The sequence below is a fragment of the Lissotriton helveticus genome, chromosome 1_1 (assembly GCF_964261635.1).
Source record: "Lissotriton helveticus chromosome 1_1, aLisHel1.1, whole genome shotgun sequence".
Classification (NCBI taxonomy): domain Eukaryota; kingdom Metazoa; phylum Chordata; class Amphibia; order Caudata; family Salamandridae; genus Lissotriton; species Lissotriton helveticus.
This window is the reverse complement of record NC_136057.1, coordinates 1,533,622,649-1,533,636,950: the sequence shown is the minus strand read 5'-3', so window position 1 is coordinate 1,533,636,950 and position 14,302 is coordinate 1,533,622,649.

The following is a 14,302-nucleotide window of genomic DNA, read 5'->3' as shown; positions in this document are numbered from 1 at the left end:
CCATTGGTCCTCTCGGACCTCCCTGTTCTGAATTGGGACCGACAGTTGTGTCTAATGGGGTGTTCCACGTTACCGAACCTGGTAATTGTTTCCATGCATTCGTCACATTATTCCTCCTTTCCATCTCAATCCTTTCCCTATCCAATTGCCTTTGTTGTTCCCCTCTATCTCTCTCAGAATTATAGATCGAAACTATGGGTCCTATGGTAACAGGCACTTGAAGAGCGTCTGGCAATCCCACAGACTCAACCCTTTCTGTGGTTGGCGTTTTCTGCACCACAAACCTTCCCACTACACTCTGTACAGTGTTGTTTAGAGGTGTTTCTCCGCCTTTGCTAGGTGTCCATTCCGATATAGGGAGTGGTGTATACCCCTCTATCTCATTCCCATCTTCCCTTGCGAGCCCTCTGTCTTCTATCAATCCCACTCTCGGAGGTGGTCTATCCATTAACAATCTGTTTATCAGATTGTCCTCCGACTCGCTTTCCTCGTCTTCTTCCATGAGGTTTCCTCCTCCTGACACCTCCCTCATCGGATACATTTTCTCCACCTCAATAGCCTGTACCCTCCAACGCTTTTCCTCCTCATCCCATTTGGAATCTCGCACTGCCCTTACCGATCGCGTCAGCCTTTGTTGACGCCTGTTCAAATTTCGGTCGTGTGCAGCCTTAATCCATGCATTAAGAGCCTCAAACTGTGTTGGTCTAGGTGAGGGTTTCAATGAGGACATGGTTGCTTTTAGCCGATGTAACACCTCTAACTTAAACGTTCCATACTTCGGGAACTGCATTTCCTCATTTCCTTCCGTAAGCTTATTCCAAGCCCCAATCCACAATATCGTATGCAGCCCCACATTCGTTGCCATATAATGAGCTGGCGTACCCTCTGGGGGAGCCTCTTCCCCGTAATAATGTTCACTTCGTTTACGTTTAAAAATCCCTTTCAAACACTTAAAACACTTCATGATTTCTCTTTTCTCCGCGTTTGTTTACTTCCTGATGATATTCCACCAATCTCGGCGCCGTTCTCACTAACTGGCCTATCCGTACGCGACTTTCCTCCGACGTCACTCTAGCCGCCCAACCAGAGCGCGGCTCTAGCTAACGTCACACCAACCGCTCAATCACAGCGCGGCTCTAGCCGACGTCACCCGTCCCCCTTCGCAGCAGTTCCCCTCCTTTCTCAGCTCGTCTCCTCGGTCATGCACGCATCCCATTCATACTCTGAAAAATGATTACTTCCGTCCAAGCGATCACCTTTCTTTGACTGTACGCCCACAGTCTTTCTGTAGTTGTCACCCTAACTTGGCGAAATGTCTTTCCGATTACTTCCAGACAATCGCCTTCTCCGATAGGTTACTCACACACAGTAACTTTCGACCAGCGTCCGTTACTCATACACTCACTCTTACACTCCCCCTATCTTGGATCCACGGCGGTCAATGGTACCTCGTGACCTCCGTACTATGGTCGACAACTACCCTGGATGTTCGATACACCCAAAACCACTTAAGCTCTGGCCTGAACTTAAGATTTCACCAGTTCACCCGTTTACCAGGTTACCAGTTTACCAGGTTGCGCGCGCTCACAACCTTCTCTCATTCACACTACAGGCATTCAACTCCGCAAGACATTACAATACAAATACAACACAAAACACCGCAATCTGTTCACGCATGACCCTTTTTATACTCACTCTCCGATACTGCTGCTTTTCTCGCACCGTCTGCACCTTTCGGCACACGATTCTTCTGCTGCTCGTCTCTCGACGTCTCGGGCCTTGGGGTAAACTAACCTCTCTAGATTACCTTCCTCAAGAAGATAACCATCCTCACTCTGCTACCAACTGCTAACGCGGGATTACTGGTTACTAATTATCTTACCAAATCCCATTTCCTGTCGACTGAATCGTTGGTACCTGTCTTGAGTAAAAGGTAATCTCACAATAAAAAATCAATTTAAGAACTTACACCACTCTAAATGACCACTGACCAAAATTAAGTTTTAAAGATTTAATATAAAGTCAAAGATAACTGAAGATACAAACTTCTCAAAATGAGATTCAAAAGGTATATCGGTATCACTATGAACATGAACTTCTTGAATAGTCTGAGTCTGAAGAACAAAATAATAAGTACAAGCTCTAACAACATGAGCGTTGCCAAAATGAATACAAGTTGCAACCTCAAAGTCATTACAGAAAAGAAAATTAAGGTTAGTCTGTCCCTACACTACACTAAATGACATCCCTACTTAGCAAGATCTTAACCCTCTAGGTGTCAGCCGTGGTGATTTCCTAAGAAGATCACGCACTTCTCTTTGTCTCTTCTCAGATAATGGGTCTCTCCTGATCAGCCTATCTGCCTACCCATCCGCTTCCTTAGGCTCCCAAAATCATCTGCTCTGCTCTCCTCCCGGGTCACTTTCCCTAATACCACATCACATTTCCAATAGAAACGCCCCTTGGGACGCCCCTCACGTGGTACATCTTTCCGCGGCAAACTCCATGATGGTACTCTTGAAGACCCTCGTTATAGTTGACCTTGGTTCCCAGGCTTCTTCTTCCGTGCGCTGATACCCCCTGAAATTCCTGGAAACTCCTACAGGCCTGCGCAAGGCGCCACTGAACAAAGTCCCTTTCATTCGAGCTGATTAGGACCCTCGCACCTGCATACAGCTCGTCCTGCAGTGGGCCTCAAATTCCAGACTTCACCATATCTTAGGCCATAAAACACTCTCAGAGCTCCATACTGGACACCTCACGACCTCTCCTCTAACGAGCACATGACGATTTAAACTACATGACATTATCTGCTCTGGCCTACTTGATTTACATGCAGCAGGTTCCTGCACTCTTAAAACGTTAACTTGATTTAAACAGCAAACATTCTTAACTAGCATACGTTTCTAAAATAACACATCTATAAAGCATATACTTTTAACCCTAAGTTCAATAGTACATTTTGAAAGAACCATGTCAACCTTGTCTCACATTATTTTAGCAGCACGTTTAGATTTGCTTGTGAATTGCCATGAGGCCTACACAAAATACTGGGTTTTAGAGTTACATTCAACTCTTACATTATTCCTGTAACATGAGAACGTGAGGTTTTCATATTCATCCCAAACATTTCTACATTAGTCTCACACAGTTATGATTATTGTTACTCTACTTAAACATTCTATGCATTTCACCACTGAATATAAGACACTCGGTGTATTTCACTTCTAAATATAAACACTCTGGTGCAAAGTACATGTTAACTAACTACGTGCTTGTAAATATGGCGTACTTATACATTTTTTTCCAAACTTGTGCTCTCTCAATGAAATAAACATGAGAAAGTAATTCATCAATTTACCTAGAAAAAAATAAAGTATATGCTAATTCAGGTGCAATAATGTAAAGATGACTACTGCATTCAACATGTTCTGCAGTCAAACTATAGACATTGTAATGGGTTTGCATGAATAATTAGAGCTAAAGAAAACGACCAATTTAAAATATATGCACAGCACAAATTGACAGAGATTAAATAGCCTCGTGTTTGAGAGAGAGAAGAAAATTGTAATCTGTTTCCTTCCTGTTCCTATCTCCTGAATTAGCTGGTCCATGGCCTCGAAGTAGTGGCATGCTACCGAAGGTGAAACGATGAAATCCACTTCCTCTTGACCGTATTCCTACACTTTATACAGACTTAATGTATATAAGAATACGTGCCAGGGCTCAAAATGTAGCTTAGATTCCCCCAGATAGCGCTACTAAATGTCATCGTGCTGAACACCAAACCTGAGCATTCTTGATGATCCTCATGCCTCTTTAATCCGTCACAGATGCTCCCTGTCCCTTAATTGCACTCTTAAAGGTTCCTGCGCGCTCCATTCGTCACGTATTTTCAATTGTTTGCTTACTCCTTTGTTCCTCTTGCGTGCTTTTCTGCCTTTTGTTATAGTTCAAAGTCTGTTGAGGTAAAATAAGTGCTCGTGGGCATCAGCTGTAACCACCGGCTCAAATTAAGCACACAGGGCATATTTAGGAGTAGGGCTGCGTCACAATTGCACCAAGCAATTTGGTGCATGCGCGATGCAAGCGCAAAATGAGCTTTATGAAGATAAGCAAGGCCACCTTGTATGGCCTTGCGTGGCTTTGAAAATATGAACGCAACCCCAAGCAAACTGCTGCGTTGTGTTACTTTGTGCCAGAGAGGCGTTCCATGGGTCTTACATGGTTGTTCCCACGCAACATCCCTGGAATTTGATGCATTCCCAGATTGGTAGACCTGGGAATGCACCAAAATGCTAAGCCTTCCCATGTGAGATGTAATGAGGATAAATATGTTATTTTCTCCTTGTTACTGACTCTTTCTATGTGTGCTGCAGTCTGCAGCCCACATAGAAAGAGTGAAATGCCTCTGGGGATTGTTTTTGTGCAGGAAGGAGCCCCTTTCTGCAGAAACAAAATCCTCCTTACAACGCAGGAACCCTTGATCCATGGCGCAAGGGTGCCTGTGTTGGTGTTAGGCAGCCAAAACGTAGCTAGCACAGGGACAAAGGCAGGAATGTACTGTATTCTTTTAACACCATGCGTGCGGCTCATTTTCCCGCTGTGCGCAAACTTTTTTAAAAACCCGCGGTTCATGACGAGCTCAGCTCGTCATGAGCGTACGAGAGGTGTACCTCATGACGAGCTGAGCTCGACATGAGCGTCGAAGGGGTTAAATACGGTGCATTCATGCCTATTCCCTGTAATACAGCGCTGGAAGGTGACCTGCTGCGGTGCATGATTTTGCCCTAAATATGGCCCTGAATCTACACGGTGCTTATGCCCCAAAAAACACTATCTATTTCTTTTAGTCTCCTGTCATTTTACACAGAATTGATTACAGGATTCAGGCTATGGTCCTTGCAGGTTTTTAACTCTCTGCTGCATTTTTCATTTGATATGATCATAGATTCATCAGACATAATAAGGATTTTTCTCATAGAAAATTGTCTGATTTGCTAAAACCTTTCACTATTTTTATAACAAAGGATGAGCCTCATTTATGAAGGGTATTGTTCTGGGTTTTATTAGGTTTAACTGGGAAACTGTTGATTTACTCTTGCTCTTTCAAAAAGAAAAACTGTGTTGTAAAGTTATTTCTTGTAGTCTTATTTCAAAGTATGTTTTCTTGGAGGCCCTCAACCTCTTCCCAGCTGCTATGGTCGTGGAAAATGGAGTTAGAATTTGAGAAATAAGCTGAGAACAGCTTGTAATTCTATCCAGTGGCAAATCCTCTGCTAAGGCAGAGGAGCATCGCCCCACTGAACAATTCAAAACGGAAAAATAAAATGATAATAACTCAACGTTATTATCAATTTATTTAACCATACTGGCTCAGTTGGTGGGTCCTGGGCTGTTTAGAGCCGGGGTAGGAGTGGTAGGCACTTCCTGACATTTTGGCTGGCTTTCTCAGGTTGGTCAAACACTCATGTGCATATTGCATTCTCCACACAAGCTGCATTACAGCCTGTGGAGAACCTGCACAGCCTCCCAGCCCCTGTCTGAGCACTGAACCACAGCACTCATACCAATCACAATGCTGCTGTAAGGCAGCATTGTGATTGATCAGGGAGTTTGGGAGTCGGTGTGCTTCGTGGATCCTGCTGCCCATGAGAAAAAAAGACGACAGAGGAGAAGCAACGGCGATCCGGCTGTATCCAAGTAAGTGTTTTCTTTTAAATTCCCTCCGCTCCCCCCTGTGTCCCCTGGCCCCCCACCCCCATTTGGTAGCAGTCACTACTGGTTCTACCAGTTAGATTTTAAGAGCTTTCTGAAAGAAAAGCTCAAGCCTCAAACAGTTGAATTTTGCAAACTCTAAAGTGCAGGTTGAAAAAAGAGAAAGTATCCCAAAACTATCTGCTTTTTAACCCTAGCGTTTGGTGCTTTGACAGACTGACCTATGATTATAACTCTGAATGACTCTTTCACCAAGAAAGGTCCAACTCAAACCAGTGGTGTAACTAAACTTAAGGGGGTCTACCTGCAAAGTACATGAAGCCCCCCCATCCCCACCCACCGCCTGCCACCTTGGTTTCAGACACAGTGTACTGTGCTGAGGGGGCCCTGTGGAGTTTGGATTCCCACCACATTGTGGGGGCTGCATGGATAATGTTATGCCACAGATTCAACTCATATTTCATTTTTTTGCGCACATTTTCTATTATGGTTCTCACAAAAGGACACTACCCATTTCTGATCAGAAACCCATACATTTCCTGTCAATAAGTACAATCAGCTGATTGTTTTGAATATTTTTCTCTGGGTCATATTTGTATGTGAGAAGTGATGGAGTGGAGGTATCTGCAACTCAATCTTTTGGTAAAATCATTAAATAATATCTCCCACTGTTCGTATGGACCTTTGGTTGTTGGCTTGAAACATTGAGGGAGGCTAACATTGGAAATTAACCAATGTGGCTTTACAATAATGACAGAGAAACAGTTATACCAACCATATTGGTTTATTTTAAAGTACTTGTCCAAACATAGGCCAGCAACTTAGCAAAGGTTTAGGAAGTATATCAATCAAGTCAAAACATAAAAATGCTCCAGTATTCTATGTCTCAGTCAAAAGAAATATTATATATATATATATATAGTAACAGCCACTATATTAAAGGAAGCAGATTATTCAAATTAGGTCTTCCACCAAGAAACTTTTCCTACCTATTCTTAGCTTTAAAGTGAGCAGGGGATTTCTAAGGAGGAAGCAGAGAAGGTGTTTTCGTAGTTTCAGTCTCAAAGTGTGTCACCATAAAGCTTTCCACTCAGGAAACCCAACGGAGGGAGATCTGCTCTCTCCTGAAGTCAGAATAATGTCTACCTAACTATTGAACACCAATTAAAAGAGCCACTGAAGTTTTCAGAACATCCATATATTATTCCCACCATCAGGAACCATTACCCCAGGACCCTCCTGTCCCCTTTCCATTCATTACAAGTGATATAATCATATCTAACAGACAGAAGAAAAAGAACTAAGGGATGCTGGTCCAAATCCCTTCCCCCCTCCCACCGGGAGTACATAAATTAACTTACCCAACATTCCTCCTGTTCTATTTTTCTGTCTTCGACAGAAAAGAACGAGTATGGAGCGGGAGCTTCTGTAGGGATGTCTCCGCTGCCAGGGCAGTGGGGGCGTGGCTGGTATTCTTGTCACCCTCCCTGTTGGGCTTGGAGGGAGATGTTGCGGTTTACCTTTGGGCCGCGTCAGTGATTCCAAAATGTATTTGCAAACCATGCCTGTCTGGTTGCTGAGCTTGTTTAGAGACGCGTGGTTTCCTGTGGGGGCAGCTCTGTGGTCTGGAGTATGGAGAGCTTCCAGGTTATGTTTCCTGACTTCCTGCAGCGGTGGTGAGTTAGGAAGTCAGGCACGATGCTGCCGGTAGATAGGTCGGCATGTTTGAGGTGGCTGGTCCCAACACTATACCTGGCAGCTATTTGATGAGTACTGCATAGCAGTTTGGTGGCAGTACTCTCTATTGTTTAATTGCCTTTTGTCCTTTTTTTTTACAGAGTTTTATTTAGCGCGACCAGGTATTGGGGATCAGAGCACTTTACATAGCACCAGTTGCGTTACATGAGGACACACATTCATTTTTAATAGGCATGGGGAGATTAAGTGATTTGCCCAGAATCACAGGATTCTCTGTGCAATTGCTGATACTCGAACCTGGTTCCTCAGATTCGAGTTCGACCGCACTAGGCATTAGGCCAACTCCTCTCCCTTGTTGCTGTTATTCTCCGACAGTGGATTGTTGTTGTTGCTGGTGTTTGTCACAAAGGGCAAAAATTCAAAAGAGCACAAGCATGTGGAAGAATCTTCATTTTCCACTACTGGTTCCTCTTCCTCTTCTTCTCCAGAGTGCTCTAAATGCCACAGAGAAGGGGGTGATGCCTGTATTAAACACCTGATTAAGGACACGTTGCAGGAATTGGGCCGGGGTGGTAGGCCAAAGTGCTCTGTTCCAGTGTTTCCCTCTCAGTCTTCCAGTTAGGATGAGGCTTGTATGGAGGTGAGTAGCATAAAGGAAAATATGTTGATAAAGACATGTTGCTGGATTTGCTGCGACAAGTGAAATCCACCATGAGCTTTCCGAATGAAGTGGTACCTAGCACCTCTGGGGGTTCTTGCTTCACCAGTTCTAGAGTACAGAACCGGTTGATGCGCCTTTTCATTCGTATATCTATGAGGTGTTGGAACAGGAGTCGAAGGATCCTGATAGCATTATGCTGCCGAGGTTTATGGCCAAATGTAATCTTCTCCAGGACATTTCCACTGTCTTGCCTGACTCAATTTCGATAGATTCCTTTGTGGCCAGTCTAGTGGGTTGGACCTCATTGGCTGAGGACTCAGTTGTTAAAGACCCTGTGGATAAGAAGGTGGATGCATCCTTGAGGAAGGTGTTCTCTGGGTCTCATCTTGCTCTGGAGGCTATGGAGTGTTGTTGCTTAGTCTCTTATTTCAGGAAGTTAGGCTCTTTTTCAATCCCTGGATGTTATGTCAGACTGTTCGGGACTTTTGGAACATATCGAGAGGCAGGTGGAGTTCCTTTTGAATGTTTCTGTTGACGTTGTGAGAGCTTCAGGTCTTTCTGGAGCAGCTAGGTGCAAATTGGTTCTAAAGGATTAGAAGACTGATTCCATTCAGAAGGCAGCTGCTCTGCATTTGCCTTTTCAGGGTACTTTGTTGTTTGGGGATGAGTTGGAGGGCATGTTGTACCACCTTTTTAAGGAAAAGAAGAATTTCTCTTCTCTAAAGCAGTCCTCCGCTGATAAGGGTTTTTCCAAACCTAAGTCTCTTTGCAAAACCGCCCGTGCTGAATATGACTCCTCCACAATCTCTCAAGCTCAAAATTGCTCTAAGACCCTGTTCAAGGTGGTCAAGGAACTTTCTGGAGTAGAAAGTCAGTCCATACCACTCATTCTTAATGAAACACAGTGTGAAGATCTTGCTCACTTTTTTGTGAGCAAAGTAAAAAATATATACTTTGCATTGTCGGCTGACAACCTGCCTAATATTGCAGTCAGCTTATGCTTTTTCAGGTATTGCCATAAGATTGGAGATTGATGACAATCCTAAACCTATCATAAATTGGTAACTTGGTCTTTATTGGATACTGATGGACTTGGCCCTTTTTACAGGGTCCTCCCAAAATATTTTGCCTTTCTCCTAGCCTTTTTTCCAACATGGTGTTGGTGGTTTTAGGACTCTGGGCACTTTAGCACTGCTGTTCAGTGTAAAGTGTGTGTGCTCTCTGTGATAAATATGGTAAGATTGGTCTACACCTGTTTTGCCTATTTAATTTACCTGTCAGTCCCTTGTAAAGTGATATCTCATATACCCAGGGCTGGTGAATTAAATGCTACTGTAGGGCTTGCAGCGCTGATTGCGCCACCCACCAAAGTAGCCTTTCAAACCTCTCCCAGGCCTCTGCCATTGTAAGCAGTGTCACTGCCTTTGTGACTTGGCACCTAAAAGGTGTGCCATGTCTGTGACCCCCATTTTACTGCATGTCAGTCACCCCTAAGGTAGGCCCTAGCTAGCCCTATCGACAGGGTGCATTGTAGGTAAATTATAGGGCATGTACCCTAAGTGTGTGACATGTCCTGGTAGTGAAAAACAGCCATTTTGGTTTCTCACTACTGTGGGGCTGCCCTCCCATAGGAATGCATTGGGTATTCCCTTCTAAGTGTTTCAGTGGTAATTCCTGATATGAGAGGAGCAAAGTGGTCAAGTTTGGTATAGTTGGAATAGTGATAATAAATGCTGTGCAATGGTATGCGCAGATTTATTATTACTATTTTAGAAATGCTACTTTTAGGAGTTAAAATAAGAACTGCATCCTTTGTGGAAGACGATGCCCAACACAAAGCTGCTTAGAATGAATAGCCTCAGTGGAATTCGGTTTTACCAACACGACTGGTTTAATTCTGTTTTAGGTCATTAAACAAGGAGTCTGGTGACAAAAAGCTGACAGTAAAGATTAAAGGTATGTTAAACAAACAATCACTTTCTGACGGCAACAGCTAGGGTCAATGGTGAAATACATTTTCCTGTTGTTTTTTGGTTTAACAGAAGCTGTTATCACGGCAAGGATGGCTGCCGGTGCCCCCTTAAAAGTATACAAGTAAGTGCACAACAATACACTTAGGTTAGAAGAGTTGCACACAATTCTAAGACTCTGACGGTCCTTTTTCTCTTTTTCCCTCCTCTGTGGTGATATCATCTTGTGTGGAAAATAGTTTTGGAGACATTAAGGGCCCCGTTAGGATGTCCGCCTGTCATCCTAATGGGGCCCTTAATCCCATCCCATCGGTAAAAGGGACCGCCCGCCTTAAGGGCAGGGTCCCGATGTTTGCATTAAGATGAGCCCGCCTCATTTTTAACATTGTGGCGGGCGGTGCTCACTGCACCGCCCGCCACAATGTTAAAAATGTATGCATGCATTTGCATACAAGAAGCGGCAGGCACCGCGCGGGGCCTGCTGCTTAGTTTATGCAAATGCTGGGCGGTACCACAGGAACCCCCGTGTGCACCCTCTACCCCTCCTTCACTCTGGGGGCCTGCAGGGGGCCCCCAGAGTGAAGACAGCATGAATTGGGAAAATTCACTTGGAGCGCTAAACAACACACAACAGGATAGTGCCTTCATGATTGGACGAGTGCATAGGTAATGCCTGGGTGATTGCATGAGTGCATGAGTAGTGTCTGAGTGATTGCATGAGTGCATGGGTAATGCCTGGGTAATTTTATAAGTGCATGAGTAGTGTCTGGGTGATTGCTTGAATACATTAGTAGTGCTTGAGTGATTAAAAGAGTGCATGGTAGTGCCTTGGTGATTGCATGAGTGCATTAGTAGTACGTAGGTGCTTCCACGAGTGCATGGGTAGTGCCTGCGTTATTGGATGAGTGCATGGGTAATGCCTGGGTGATTGCATGAGTGCATGGGTAGTGCCTGAGTGATTGCATGAGTGCATGGGTAATACCTGGGTAATTTTATAAGTGCCTGAGTAGTGCCTGGGTGATTGCATGAGTACATGGGTAGTGCTTGAGTGATTGAAACAGTGCATAGGTAGGGCCTAGGTGATTGCATGAGTGCATCAGTAGTACATAGGTGCTTGCATGAGTGTATGGGTAGTGCCTGCATGATTGGACAAGTGTATGGGTAATGCCTGGGTCATTGCATGAGTGAATGTGTAGTGCCTGAGTCATTGCATGAGTGCATGGGTAATGGCTGGGTAATTTTATAACTGCATGAGTAGTGACTGCGTGATTGCATGAGTACAAAGGTAGTCTATGTTAATTTTTTAAGTGCTTCGATATTGGCGGAATGTTTAGATGAGAGCATGGGTAGTGCCTGGGTGATTGGAGAAATGCATCGGTAACGCCTGGGTGATTGCATGAGTGCATGTTTTGTGCCTGGGTGATTGGAGGAGTACAAACATAGTGCATGGTGATTTTTTATGTGCATGCTAGTGACTAAGTGATTGTAGGAGTGCATGGGTAGTACATAGGTGATTGGATCAGTGAATGGATAGTGCCTGGGTTATTCCATGAGTTGATGAGTACTGCCTGGATGATTGGAAGAGTGCATGGGTAGTGCCAGGGTGATTTTGAAAAGGCTTAGCAACTGTTTGGGTGATTGCATGAGTGCAGACGTAATGTATGCGTGATTAGAAGACTGCATGGATAATGCTTGATTGATTGTATTAATTTATGAGTAGTGCCTAGATGATTGCATGAGTGGATAGGTAGTGCCTAGGTGATCATAAGAGTACAAGGGTAGTGTATGGTGATTTTATAAGTGCTTCAGTTTTGGCGGAGTGTTTGGATAACTGTATAGCTGGATGATCGGAGGAGTGCATGGGTAGTGCATAGGTGAATAGAGCATTGTGGGGGTAGTCCCTGAGATATTACATCAGTGCATGAATAGTGCCTGGCTGATTGGAAGAGTGCTTTTGTAATGCCTGGGTGTTTTTGTAAATGCATGGGCCTTGCTTGAGTGATTGCATGAGTGTATGGGTAGTGCCTGGGTGATTGCATGAGTATATGGGTAGTGCCTAGGTGATTGCATGAGTGCATGGGTACTGTCTGAGTGATTGCATGAGTGCAAAGGTAATACCTGGGTGATTGCATAAGTGTATGACTAGTGCTGAGGTGATTGAAGGAGTGCATTTCAACTGGCTGGTTAATTGAAGGAGTGCATGAGTAGTGTCTGGGTGATTAGAAGAATACATGGGTAGTGCCTGGTTGATTGGAACAGTGCTTGACTACTGCCTGAATTATTGTATGAGTTGATGAGGAGTGCCTGAGGGATCAGAGGAGTGCATTGGTAGTGCTTGGGTAATTCTGTAACTGCTTGGTTAATTTCTCCATGATTGCAGGTGATGGAGGTAATGAACAGAAGATTGGAAGAGTACATGTGTAATGCTTGACTGCTGGCATTAGTCTATGGGTAATGTTTATGCGTGTGCCTTAGCATCATTACACTCGCCGGTTTGTGTGTTGTGTGTTATAAAACAGAAACAGCATATTCCCTAACAAGTCTATTACACAGCACGCCCAAAGAACAAGTGCCAATCACTAAGCGCCCATGTGTGCACTGGTTGACCCGGGTTCGAATTAAGCAGTAGTTTAAAGTCTAAATTTGCAAAACTGATGTAGCAGCATGGTTGCCTGCTCCTAAAAGATGAAAGGCTGAGCGCTAGAACTTGTGGTCTCTGCAGCAGGCTCTTTTCACACTGAGCTGTCCATCCATGTGGGCTTGTGCCTTAGCATCATTACACTCGCCGGTTTGTGTGTTGTGTGTTATAAAACAGAAACAGCATATTCCCTAACGAGTCTGCTACACAGCACGCCCAAAGAGCAAGTACTAATGATTAAATGGCCATGTGCGCATTGGTAGAACCCATCACATATTAAGCAGTAGTTTATTGTCTAAAATTGCCAAACTGATATAGCAGCATGGTGGCCTGCTCCTAAAAGATGAAAGGCTAAGCGCTAGAACACGTGGTCTCTGCAGCAGGCTCTCTTCACACTGAGCTGTCCGTCCATGTGGGCTTGTGCCTTAGCATCTCAAAGTCACCGGTTTGTGTGTTGTGTGATATAATACAGAAACAGCATTTTCTGTAACAAATTTGTTACACAGCACGCCCAAAGACCAAGTGCTAATGATTAAGTGCCCATGTGCGCACTGGTAGACCCCAGCACAAATTAAGAAGTAGTTTAAAGTCTAAAATTGCCAAACTGATGTAGCAGTATGGTTGCCGACTCCTAAAAGATGACAGGCTGAGCACTAGAACACTTGGTCTCTGCAGCAGGCTCTCTTCACACTGAGCTGTTTGTCCATGTGGGCTTGTGCCTTAGCATCATCACGGTCGCCGGTTTCTGTGTTGTATATTATAAAACACAAACAGCATATTCCCTAACGAGCAGCAGCAGTATGGTTGCCTGCTCCTAAAAGAAAAAAGGCTGGGCACTAGAACACTAGGTCTCTGCAGCAGGCTCTCTTCACAGAGCTGTTCATCCATGTGGGCTTGTGCCTTAGCATTATCACACTCGCCTGTTTGTGTGTTGTGTGTTATAAAACAGAAACTGCATATTCCATAATGAGTCTGTTACACAGCACACCCAAAGAGCAAGTGCTAATGATTAAGTGCCCATGTGCGCACTGGTAGACCCCGGCTCAAATTAAGCAGTAGTTACAGTCTATAATTGTCAAACTGATGTAGCAACACGGTTGTCTGCTCCTAAAAGATGAAAGGCTGAGCACTATAACACGAGGTCTCTGCAGAAGGCTCTCTTAACACTGAGCTGTTCGTCCATGTTGGCTTGCGCCTTAGCATCATTACCCATCGCCGGTTTGTGTGTTGTGTGTTATAAAACAGAAACAGCATATTCCCGAATGAGTCTGTTACACAGCACGCCCAAATAGCAAGTGCTAATAATTAAGTGCCCATGTGAGCATTGATAGACCCCAGTGCAAATTAAGCAGTAGTTTAAAGTCTAAAATTGCCAAACTTATGTAGCAGCATGGCGTATTTTTTATTTTATGGGAGGGGGGGCGTGTTGCCCCCCTTCCTTAGGCCACTTCTGGCCCCAGGGACCGCATCCCCCGGGGCCTGGCGACCCTTTATTTTAAAATTTAGAGGGGGGCTGCATGGCAGCCCTCCTTTGGCCACTATTGGCCCCAGGCAGTAAAATCTCCCGGGGCCCGGCCATTAAAAAAGTAAACAGATAAAGGGGAGAGGGGTTATGTA